The sequence below is a fragment of the Planococcus citri genome, chromosome 3, assembly GCF_950023065.1.
Source record: "Planococcus citri chromosome 3, ihPlaCitr1.1, whole genome shotgun sequence".
Taxonomy (NCBI): domain Eukaryota; kingdom Metazoa; phylum Arthropoda; class Insecta; order Hemiptera; family Pseudococcidae; genus Planococcus; species Planococcus citri.
In genome coordinates, this window is record NC_088679.1 from 2,794,722 (window position 1) to 2,808,301 (window position 13,580).

The 13,580-nt window shown below is 33.2% G+C and overlaps 1 long non-coding RNA gene across 1 annotated transcript in view; it reads right to left on the reverse strand.

The window, feature by feature from the left end:
• Positions 1–6,755: 6,755 nt before the first annotated feature.
• The window catches only part of LOC135841658 (uncharacterized), a 285,746-nt gene continuing 278,921 nt past the window's right edge, over positions 6,756–13,580 (reverse strand). Inside the window, exon 7 of the long non-coding RNA XR_010557966.1 lies at positions 6,756–6,859. This is a non-coding gene — a long non-coding RNA (uncharacterized LOC135841658). The remainder of the gene's footprint in view (positions 6,860–13,580) is intronic.

Genomic DNA, 13,580 nt, shown 5'->3' on the forward strand with positions numbered 1-13,580 from the left:
GTATTTCAATGCAATACCAAAATTACCAGTGATCACCTGTGGGTCTTCCTTAAAAGGTAACCGAACAATAAATGGCCCATCTGGTGCACACCTGTACATCTACATGAAGTGCTCTTTACAAGCATCATGTTCACTAACTTTTTTATTGTGTGGTATATCTTCAATTTTCCAAAATCGCTCAAGTCTTTTGTCTGAAGTAAGACCACAATAGCCTTCAGAATGACCACTACTGCGACTAGATTCGATTAAAGAAGTAGAAGACACTGTCCAACCAAAGTGGTGTCTCTAAGATAAGCCGACTCAATTTTTACAACCACCTCAGACACATCTGTCATACACCTCAATTCCTAAAACAGCGTATATTGAAGGAATATTTACAAATACTTAGGTCATAAAAGGCCGTGTCAGCTAGATTAAATCCATGCTGATGCACTTTGGAAGAGAAATTATCAACGAATAAATTATTAACAGAATAGGGTATACGATCGATTATTGAAACAGTTTCCAATCAATTTGGAATGTCGGAAATAGGATATACCCCAGATTTCAGCTTTCTTGGTCAATTTGGCAAAACTTTGATTTTTCCCCTCATTTTTGGCCTAATTGATTTTCAAAAAATTACCAAAAATCGAAAAAGGCATTTTAACGAGGTTGAATTACATGAAAATGACCCCAGAAAAATGGGAAGCCGAAGCTCCATTGGAACCTCACTGTGCACCACCTAGGAGAGTTTCGAATTCTTCCTCTCTTGCTTTAAAAAATTCCTGCTTGAGTCATTGTTTATCATTACTAATTTCGGCCTTCTATCATGAAATGGCCCTTTCCTTGTATTTTGCCACCGAACTACATACATAGCAATGGCTTATACGCATATTATGCGGTCTATTTCTACTGAATAGTGAGTATACACGCTGCATATGTACTTGGGGTGTTTTTCTCTTTCGCTATGTCTATCCAATACCAGTATCCCTGCCTATAAACACCTACTATATTGTTTTGGTCATGTAAAACGAGCAATTTATGCATCGGATCATAGACTTATACGAGAAGACAATAACACTAAAACCATTTGATTTCGCACCATGTTCGAAAGCTCGCAGGACTGAGGAAGAGTCGGCGATGGTATTGGTGGCGTTGGCGAATACGAGAGTCGCGTTAAATTAATGCAGTAGTACATAGTTGCAGGACTATTGAAGCGATAAGCTATTTCGCAACAGACCGACGCACCGATTAAAGATAAAGATTTTCGGTGTCCGCCGCCGCCGCCGCCGCCGGTGCTGATTTACGTGCTGTGGGGTGAATATACTCTGTGGCTCGTAGTTACGCGCAACGGCGGCGATAACCACGACAAGGGAGATTAGCCTCAAGATTTAACTCTATTCAACGCTTCCTATTACAACTAATAATCTCGTTTATCGATGGAAAAAAATGTATTAAACGAGTACCCGGGTCCGGACCCTGCGCTTCCGACTAATTCCCAATTTACTGCCATAATCAAGATATTAATAGATTCGTCGTCCATCAACCTCTACTACCCCTGCATATCCCTCAGTTCACCTCGATATCACATCTGCTTTACTATACCTAGGGTACTCCTTTCATTCATGCAGTGTAGTTTTTACGTAAAAGTGAATAAAAACAGCTATAAACCTGTCGACGCGACATTACGTATGTACTTACATACAATTGATCAATTTATAACTTGCATAAGGTGATTTTTTTAGTGGGGGGGGGGGGTTGGGGGGGTTGGTCACGTAAAAAAACGTGTAATGTTATGAAAATTGAGGACTTATATTCGTGAGGCTAGGAAGCTTGAACCTGTTTATGCTGAAATTCGAAATAAGCTTCCCAAAAAAACTATACCTAGTCTTACAAATTTTTATTTTTGAAAATTGCTGACTTTTTATCTGGGTCTTTTTTGCAGTTTGGGAACCAAATCAGATTTTGATACTTATATCGTATTTTTTGAAAGTTTTGAATTTTAAATTTCCATTTCAACGCTCATTTTGAGATTTGGGGGTTACAATAGTTTTCAAAACTGAATTTCGTGCCCTTAAAAGCTCAGATTTTAATACCTATATTTATTAGTTATTATATTGTATTGTATTTCTCAAAAATTTTAAATTTCGTACCTCCCATTTGAAGCTCATTTTAGTGTTACGATAGAACGGTCTTTAAAAATTAATGTAATTTTGCGCACTTGACAACTCAAAAGTTTGATACCCATAAATACCTATTGTATTTTTTGAACATGTTCAATTTTGAAACCCCATATTTGTAGCCGATTTTGCTGTTTAGGGTCGAATGATTTTCAAAAATGAATTCTGTGCCCTTAAAAATCCAGATTTTGATACTCATATTGTATTTCACCAAAACATTTTCAATTTGTACTTTCACCTAGGAAGCACATTTTGTGTTTTACGGCTAAATGGTCCTCGAAAATGAAATCGTCGACTTCAGGAACCCTCAGTCATAACACAACCAAAGTTTCAACTTTTCACAGGCAACCCCTCGGTTTGTCCGGTTTTGACTTCATCGCGGGTAGTTTTTGATAGATTGACTTGAAATTCGATATAAAAGTAGAATACTGAGGGCAATTACCCTGAAATTTTCAAATTTTTTTTTGACCTCAACAAACGATTCTTAAAACCTACTTTAAAGAGTTTAAACCTCTATGGAAAGGGGCTCTGAATTCTTTGAAAATTTGAAGAAGAGTCGCGAAAACCTAAAATTTGATAAAATATTGCGTTTACAAAAGTTCTTTAAAATATGTATCTTAAAAATAACAAAACTTACTGAAAATTATGAAAAATAATCAGATATTACCTTACCAAAATTAAATTAAATTTTGCAAAAATTTATTCTTGTATATTTACTTATGTACACGTGGATTGAACGTTGGATACAAATTTTGTAAAAAGTCGTAAAATAACAAAAAAATTGTTGAAAATCACAAAAAATTGACCAAACATTTACTATCAAAGTGAAGTAAAATTCTGCAAAAATTACATAAAATATCATAATAACAGTAAACTTGACATGAACAAAATCACTGGATTATTACATGATATTAAGACTGTAATTTGGGGTAACAAAATGGAAAAAATTCAAGGTCATTGGCCTCCAGCACCTCTACCTTCACGCTAAATTTCAAACCAATCGATTGGGAACAACTCGAGACATTTAATAAGACCATTTTCCTAGTTTTTAGGGTTCTCCCACTAAGGAGGAGAACTCCATTGAAATCGCCACGAATAATCTGTTTCTTCCATTTTCTTTCGACAGCCAATCAGCGAATAGTTATATCAGAATGAAAATTCGAACTGTGAAAAAATTAGAGATGAAAATTTAAAACATGAAGGTACATAGTACCTATCATTATACACATAAAAACTACAGAACGAAGAACATTACAAAAAAAAAATCGAGAACAAATAAAAGAAAGGAGGCGCAAATATTATCAGATGAATAAAGAGAAAATTGCGAAACAAAGAGCGGAATATTATTTAAAAAAATAAAGAACCAAGCGAGGTCCTCGGGACCTGGCAACAGGGTTCCCCATTTTTGGATAAAGAATACTCTTTTTTAATTTTCATTTACTTAGTTTGCAGAATGAATTTCGGCTTTCCATCTCCATTGGATGAAATAATTTCAAAAATCTACTGGAGGTTCCAGTAATTTTCAAAAAGTCGCTGGAGGCTCTAAAACAACTTGAAATTTACTTGCAGTCGACTTCGTAGCGTATTGAAATTAGTTTGCAGAATGAATTTCCGATTTCCAGCTCCATTTGATGAAATTTTGTAGGAATTTCGAGTTTGAAAAATCTGCTGTAAGCTCCAGAACTATTCAAAACGGTTTGAAACTGTTTCCAATCGATTTGGCATGTCGAAAATCAGGTATATCCCAAATTTTAGCTTTCTTAGTCAATTTGGTAAAGTTTTGATTTTTTCCCTCATTTTTGGCCTTACTTATTTGATTTTCAAAAATTCACTAAAAATCGAAAAACGCACTTAAGCACTTGAAACTTTGTCAGGTGATAAATTTTTGCCTGCTCTTTCGATGGGCCACTTCTTTTTTTAGTACAAGGGCTAAAAATGTTTCTTATAGGACTCTGCCTTTAAGAGAAATGTTGTCCCAGAGGATCGACCGGAGGGAGGGGGGTGCAGTAGATCCTTATGTGGGCTCCCCCACTATGATTTTTTAGGGATTGGCTCCATCTAAAGCAGTTTTTGATTGACTGACTTGAAATTCGGTATTGAAGTAGAGAACATGAAGGGAATTACCTTGAAAATTTCAACTTTTTTTCACCTCAACGAACGCCCCTTCAAGGAGTTGAAACTATCATGGGAGGGAGCTCTGAATGAAATTTGATAAAATATAAGGTAGCAAAATTAGCGAAAATTCTGTGAATATTTCAAAAATAACAAAGTTATTGAAAATTATGAAAAATAAATCGGATATTACTTTACCAAAATAAAATGAAATTTTGCAATTATACCTATCAAAGTTCATTTTAAAAAATTTATTTAAATTAAGAATTATATTGAAATTACTTTGTACCCACCCATTTAAACAGATGGAAAATAGATGTGAGTTTAAATGGCTCACCGAGCGGTAAAAAAATTCAAATTTCAAAAAAAAATCAGTGGATTTAGTCTTGACACGCGATATTTTTGATGAAGCCAACCACCGCATTAGTTACCCCGATTTTGTCGATAAAACATTGCGAAGATTGACGAACGCTCGGACAGAAAGTAAAAACGACATTCAATTTATAGCAGTTTGAAAAAAAAACAAACAGATTAAAATCTCATGAAATCAATTTAAAATGACTTGAACTTAATAAAATTACGAAAATTTAGAAAAACCCCAGTATAAAAACGTCTTGAATAACAAAGAAAAAAATTGAAAATTACAAAAAAAAACATGATCAGATATTGTAAAAATGAAATGAACTTGTGCAGAAAGCTATACGAAGTACCTTACTACATAATTATCATGAAAACTTTAAGATTAGTACATATTGAAATGTAATTGAAATTTACATTTGAAGTTAATTATAAAACAACAAAAATAAGCAAAATTGGTAGAAAATTATTCAAAACTTTTTTAAAACGACTCAATGTTTATGTAAAATCAATTTAAAATGACCAATAAAGTGGACAAAATATCGCAAAATTTGAGAAAAATTTTGTACTAAGACATAAAATAACAAAAAATTGTTAAAAATCACGAAAAATTGATCAGACAATTACTATCAAAGTAAAATGAAATTTTCCAAAAATTACTTACTCAAAATATCATAAACACAGTAAAATTATCATAGATGTAAAGACGGATGTTGAGCCTTGGATTTTTACGACAATTGCGAAGGTTAACGCAGAACCTCAATCATCTTTCAAAATTGAGTAATTTTTCCCAAAACAGGTCCGGTAGCAGTCTTGAGGATTCATATTTCTCCTCTACAGGCACCTTCAAGGCTAAAATTTTTTCTGAATCACTTTCAACTCAAAATGAAGATCTCTACTGAATTTGGTCAAAATCCTCCAACATTTTTTTCTCACGATCCATTCAAATGCGCAAGAGGGAAATGTTGCGAAAAGGTCGCGAATTTCGAATTTTAAAAATCTGAAGACACCCTACTCTTAAATTAAAATTTATAGCTGAGCTGATGAACCAAGCTCACTACAAACAGATACGAGTACACACATTCGTGTTTCCATTTCGATTACAAATAATCACAAAAACCATAACAAAAATTCCAATAGGTATCCTACAAGAAATTAAACACTTACAGACGCTTTATAATTATAACAAAGGTACAGGCATTGTACTTCGAACTTCGATTGTGTATGTAGATACAATATAGACATGTTGTTATTGTTACACAGGCACACTACTACACATGTAACATATTTGCATACTCTTCTATTTCTATTACATAAATTATTTATTTACTAAGCGCGTTTTTAACTTGATAATACGCGGAAAATAAGCACCGCGAGCCCCTGCTTTTTTTTTACGACAGCGTTTCACTTCTCTGTGTACCATGGGACTCGTTAATTTTGGTTTCTGAATGCGTATAGAAATTGATAATAAAAAGGGATTTTCTTTTAATTCTTTCGAATTACATTTCGGCGAAAAGCATTTACATATATGCGAAACGTATAGCGACGAAAAATTAGGTTATTTTTTATCTTCGCTCCTCGGCGGCGCGGCGTTAGGTTTCCTCATACGAGGAAAAGTATTTGCGACATGTTTTTTTTTTTTTTGGAAAATATAAACTAACGAGAAGGTAAAATTACCATAATTTTTAAAAACCAAAGAAGCCGCTGAAAATGATAAAATTACAATCGCACGTTTATAATTAAAAGTTGGATGTGTACCTCCGCACCAAGTTTTTTAATTAGTAAATTATCTCGCCAACTTGTACCTTATTGAGAAGTTATATCGTACGTATATGGTACACCTAGTACTCAGTATGTGATTCGAGATTAGCATATCGCATATATCGTGGCTTTAGATTAGAACATAGTTGCTGCGAAACTCTCGACGCATATATCCATCCACCTATGCCTCGAAATTGGAATCTAGTAACATTTTCCACTCTCATTATCCAGAAATGATTAGGGGTAGATATTTACCTACGAATCTGTTCGTGGGGGGTCTGTTCTGTCGAACGCCACTGAATCCAGTTTAACAATATGTACTATAAGTACATATGAAAATAGAAAATTAAAGAAAATTATTGCACTTACCAAAAACCCTCTTTTTCATTTAGATAGTGGATTCGAGCGTTCTCAGCTTCTCAGTTTACAGCAAACCTGGGGTGCGTTTGGTTAGCCCCTAGAATGGTTTTCTGCAATGAAAAAAAAAATTCTATAAAAAATGTTATCCGAATTGATTCTTACACGACGGGTGTAATAATCAAGTAATTACAAACACCCAAAAAAATATATATATTTGCATATTTGTCAATTTAATAATTAAAAAAAAAAAAAAAAAAAAAAAAAAAAAACCGAACAAATTGTCTTATTAACGATTTTTGGATATTGCTTAATATCTACCTACGTATTGACGACGACGACCATAAAGTGATTACATTAGAGTTTTGCGCGCAAAAACTCTAAAAAGTCTGCAAATTGCACAATTTAGTAGGAAAAATAAAGGAAAATAAATGCATAAGGAATAAAAGAAAAGAAACAAATTAATGAATTAAACAAAATCTAAATTGAAAACGCACCAATCTTGAAAAAACTGAATGAAAACGAAAGAAATCAGATCAAATTAAAACCAAAACCAGGAAACAATTGTGAGAAAAGAAAATGTAAAAACAAAAACGTAGTTAACTTTTTTATAGGTAAACAAACTCAATCCTTAAAAAAAAAAAAAAAGAATGATGGAAATTGAAGTATTTGAAAATTAAAATAGAAGCTGAGAAAAAATTAATGCCCCAAGTGAGATAAAACAAATAGTTAGTTATGCTTGAAAAGGAATAAAAATGAATTCATGGTGAATAAATGAAAAAATGAGCAAAAAATAAAACAATGAAAAATGATAACAGAAAAGTTATGGGAATTGATAAATTCAATAAAAAATGAGATACTTACAAGTATGAAAAAGGAATGAAAAAGAATAATTAATGTTGAAAATTTATGAATAAAAACAAGAAAAAAAAATGATGATAATGATAAAAAATATAATAATAAATGTGAATTTAAACAAAGAAAAACTGAAAACAAAAAATGGAAACCTTGAGATAAAGGATTTTTTACATTGGAGAAAACCGTTGCCAGTTCATCAACAATTTTGAACTTTCAGGGGAAATGAAATATTTTCAACTTCCAGGGGGCGGAACACCCTATTATGTACTAAGTATGAAAATAGAAAATTAACAAAAATTATTGCACTCAACAAAAACCCTCTATTTCATTCTACATAAAGATAAGCAACAATGAAGTGATTATATAAGTTAGATTTGTTTATGAATGGTACGAATGTAAATGTAAAATTTCAAGTGTCGAGACCGGTCGAGAGCAAAGATTCTCAAAATTTTTAAAATTATCGACTGAGATTACGAATTTTGAAGCAAAAATTCATTATCGAATGATATTTTTAAAAATAGTTATTAAAAAGTCTGTAAATTGCATAATTTAGTAGAAAAAATAATAGTTAGGCTAAATTCTTTGTACTTAAGTAATTTTTCTATGGAAAGTAGGTACACAATTAAACTTGAAGAAATAGAATGATATTCCAAACGACTCAATTACCATAGGTATTCAAAAAATGTATTTCATTTTAAAAATAACTTTACTGAATATTGTTAATGCGTTTTTACGATTTTTGCAGGAGTGAAAACACGTTTTTGTTTCTGCTTTTTCTCGCCATTTTTCAATCAAATTGCCAAACCTATTTTTATTACAGGGAAAGTCATTTTTAAGCAGGATTTTTTACCAAGAAATCATTTTAAATCAACAGCGTTTTGTTGTAAAAAGTTACTACTTTTGCAAAATCTGAAAAAATATCAGAATGTGCCACGAGACTGAATTTTTTGACTTTTGGAGGTTTTTTTAACAATTATTAACTGATTCAATATGAGGTGATACAACAGTGGTTAAAAAAATTTGAAATTTGGCCAGTGCACTGTACATTTTCGATCTCGATAGTCGATCGGTGGTGACTTCGACCCATACTAGAATTTTCAGAACACTTCTTCGAATCTCTAGTTTTGCAAAAATTCAATAGAACGGTTCCAATGAGAATTCAGCATCTACAAGATGCCATTTTGATCAATTTATGCCCAATTTCTCGAAATCTGTTTCAAATCACTATTTTCATTACTACAAGGAACGTAGGTCTAGGTATTCAAACTGGCAGAAAAATTCTGAACCATAACAAACCTATAGATCGAAACGCAAATCAAAGACAAAGTGTCCATAATTGGGTAAAATTGTCAAAAAATATCCAGGCTCGATTTTTTGCCAAAATTTTCAAATAGTCCTGGTTTTGCCAAGATTGTTCAAAAAAATTGCAAAACGGTCGAAAAATTCCCCTTTTTTGTTAAAATTGTCAGCGTGTGTCAATTTTTGGCGAATTGGCGAAAAGTTGTAATATTTTTTTCGTCAAAACTCTCAGGAAGTACATAGTTTCTTGACAGAATGGCCAAATAGTCATCATTTTTGCAAAAATTGCTACGAAATAAAGTGTTCAAAAGGCGTTGATTTTTGCTGTTTGCCCGTCTAAAAAAACCTCCCTTTACTATAAAATTACTCAACAGAAGTCCTTTTTTTGCCAAATTTGTCTGCGTCAAAGTGTCAACTTTTAAAAAAAAGAATGTCAAAAATCGTCAATTTTTGACAAATTAATCAAACAGTGCAGTGCCAATTTTTGCACATAATTGTCAAAAAGTGTCCATTTTTGGTAAAATTGTCAAAAAAAGCCAATTTTTGTCAAAATTGTCTAAAAATTGTGTTCTTGGCTCTTGGCAAGATTGCCCAAAAGTCCTTATTTTGCCATAATTGTGAAAAAGTTTCCGTTTTATGCCAAAATTATCAGAAAGTGGTTTTTTGATAAAATAGTCAAATGGTCGTAATTTTTACCAAAATTGCTGAGAAAGTGTGTTTTTTTTTTTTTTGCCAAAACGTCCAAAAAGCACTGATTTTTTTGCTTTTCCGGCCTAAAAGATCCTATTTTTGTTCCAAAATTACTAAACAAACTTCCTGAACTGAAAACTGAACTGAAAATATTTATTTAAAGACACCCAACATCTAGGCTTTTAGCATCTACAGTAATTACATACATTAGAACACATACCTACATTTAAATTTTTAAATTAATTAACTAAATCACCAACATAGATTAATAATGAAATACATAACAATGGTAATGGGAAAACATATCTATCAAATTAATGACAATTAAAGAAGAAAAAAAGTTTCAAATATCATTAAATATGAATGTGGCAATTTGAAAACGATACTTGGCCATCGCCATAGATTGGGTTGTGGAATTTTGCAAAATTTACAGCTGTTTGAAGTGAACAACCTCTAAACCACGTCGCAAAAATGAAAGTTGAAAATTACTTCTTTGAGGAATATTCACCTCCTCAAGACATCTTAGAGTCTCCTCACCATTTCTACTCCCCAGATTCGATTCCCAGGGATCTTTACTTCATTCTCAGATGGTTTTTACCTGAAAATTAACATCCTTTGCATTTTTCAGGACGATTGAAGAACCTCCACTGAAATTTTGAAGAAGTCACCTCTGAGAGGGGAAAAACCGGTTTCCTAAAGGGGGAAATTGAGAATAAATATGATGTACTGAGTTGAAGGAAGATTACTCTGATAAATAATGAGGTCAATCTCCTTTAAAAATTATTTTTTACTCACCTCAGAGGAGGTTTCCTCACAGCCACTTAGTAACAAGATTCTCATGGCCTACTTTTTGTGAGGTTTTGATCTCTTGATCTTCCTCAAATATTTCCTTACCTCTTTTAAACATCATGTTTGGCCTTTTAAGACATTTTCCTCTCCCCCAACTCAAATTCTGATGTCTTTGACTCAAAGATCCTCCTCAAGTCACTCCTCAAAGTTTCAAGACGTGGTTTTAAAAGTTGTTCACTTCAAACAGCTGTAAAACTCGCTAAATTCACCCGACCAACTTGAAATGTTGCATAGTACTAGAGAATCCACTCCTCTTTCAAATGAGACTGCGTTTGTTGTTTTGGTGTTACCACAAATCACAACCCAATCTATGGCCAAATCATTTTCAAATTACCGCACCTCGTAGGTTGGAAACTTTCAAGAAAGTGAATAATTTTTTGCATAGGTCTTCATCATCTCCGTTCAGGTCGTCATATTTGAAGCCTATTCCCAGTATATTTTCAACATTTGTTTTGTATATAAAATACACGAGTCCAATATGTGTTGAATCGTTGTGTTTACATTGCAACATGGGCATTTTTTTTAGAGATTTTTCTGTGAAAAATGAGCTGTGGGTAAATGAGGTGTGGCCTATTCGTATCCTGGCTAAAATTACTACTTCCTGTCTGCTTAAACGGCATGAGGTGACAGGATTTGGTGGTATGATGTTTTTATATGACTCAATTCTTTCTTTAATATCGTTCAAGTTGGCAGGATCAATATTTTCAGAGGCTAGCAACTCCCTAGTACCATTACCAAAAGATTTGTAGGTGGAGTACTGCTTTTCTAGGCTTGAATGAAAAATCTTGAAGTAATTCATGTGACTCCGATTTGTGGTGATCTTTATGAAGTATTCTAGAGCAAGACAGTTTCTTCTTTTTTGTAGTGTGGTGGTGCCTATTTCGGATTTATAAGTTTTGATATGGGACTTGTGCGGAAAGCGTCTATGCAGAGACAAAGAGCATGATTTCTGATGGAATTTAGTTTGTTTAGTTCTGATTCGGCAGCTGAATTATAGATGATTGATCGGGCATATACAATTTGGGCACATTCTCACACCTGGCATACAAACTGGGCACACTGCTAGAAATCGCCCTCTAATGACACATACAAATTGGGCACATACAAACTGGGCACACTAGAAAAAAAAGAACGAAAAGAGCACATACAAACTGGGCACACAGGAAAGAATGAACCTCGCATTTAAAACTTTTATTTAAAAACTTGAATGTAAAAAATGTAGGAACCATTCACACAATAACATTTTAAAAATATGTACTTGGTCGTATTGTTGGCTCTTCGATCGCTTTATGTTTTGCTGATGCACTAATCAACGCTCGTTCACAATTTTCTTTGGTATAAGGTGGATGGTTGTGCTCATTTGGATGTTTGGTAATTACACACGTGGTCCCCATGGTCCCCATAGTTTTCAGATTCGAAGAGCACTTCCTGTTCGCACACCGCCAATGCTGTTCTCCAGTCAATTTCAGCAATCGTCCCTTGGTAAATTTAAAATTACCATACCACAAAACGTCTTTTTCACGCACTGATTTCGATAAAACGACATGTTCACTCATTTTAAAAGAATTTTCGAATAAGAATAAATACAGAACACACTTCGAAGCTCTCGTAATTGATACTAACATACTGACAATAGGTAAATATGGTGATGAATACGAAAAATGTAATGCAGATGAGCATTTGTTATCAAAATTTCAGCTGAAAATTGATTTACCTAGGTAGTGAGTTCATTGTCGCAACTAACTTACGCATAAAAACGCAAGTAGGTACCTAGTTCAGGTAGGTACTTACTCTAATACAGATAATATGGATGGATGTGAGTTTAATTCTGTGTATGTAAGTACATGAATTACCAGAGTACCTACCTCCTTTTTTGATAAGTACATATCTGCTTTGGATGAAATCTATTATGTCTATTTTACCTATTTGATTATTTTCTAGTGTGTCGAAATAGTATGGCTTCTTTTCGATTTCGTTCATTTTGTCTGATGTGCCCAATTTGTATGTGTTCCTTTCAATTTCGTTTGCTCATTCTAATGTGCCCAATTTGTATGTGTTCCTTTCGTTCTTTTTTTCTTATGTGCCCAGTTTGTATGTGTCATTACTGACCCCCTGGTGTGCTTGCTTATCTTGTGCCCAAATTGTATATGCCCGATTGATCCGTAGTCAATAATGGATGGGAGGTGGCTTGAAAATATAATTATGTAATAATGCCCATCTATCTGCACCCCATCTGGTATGACTAATTTTTTTGAGGATGTTTATACCGAACCTGCTAGAAACTTTTTTTTTTGCCAAATTGACCAGCGTCAAAAAGTGTCAATTTTACAAAAAAGAATGTCAAAAAGCATCAATTTTCGGCAAAATAATCCGGAAATCCTCATTTTTTAGCACAATTGTCAAAAAGTGTCCATTTTTTGCACAATTGTCAAAAACTTGTGTTCTTGACAAGATTGTCTAAAAAATCCTGATTTTGTCAAAATTATCAAAAAATTTCCGCTTCAAGTTAAAATTTTCATGAAGTAGTTTTTTGATGAAAACAGTCCAAATGGTCCTAATTTTTGCCAAAATTGCTGAGAAATTTTTGATTTTTTTGCCAGAACGTCCAAAAAACATAATTTTTGCTTTGCCTGCCTAAAAAGATCCTGTTTTTTTTATCAAATTGCTTAAGAGATTTTTTTTGTAAAATTTCATTTTTCTCCCAAATTCTTTTATTATTTTTCAGTTTTATGGCAATTTTTCGATGGTTTTGAAATTTTCTTTGAGGGAACTTCGAAGGCATAACATTACCCCCCCCCCACCCACCCAAAAAATGCATATAAAAAATCGTTTTTTTTTTCAACTGATAATAATTTTAGCCAAAATTTTCCACTCGACAAACGAAATTCCACAGTGGCGCTACACAAACCACCCACAAACACACATGTTCCATACTCCACAAAAAAAAACCACTCCAGCGCTAATCCAATCACCGTACTAATCCCCATTTAACGCGCAACCCCTTAAACAGCAGCATCCAACTCATAAACACCTTTAATCAAAACACTCACTCGGCACATATTAAAATACATAAACATACGTTCTAGTACAATAGATACACTAGACAATCGTCACACTCGAACAAACATCGTCGATCGT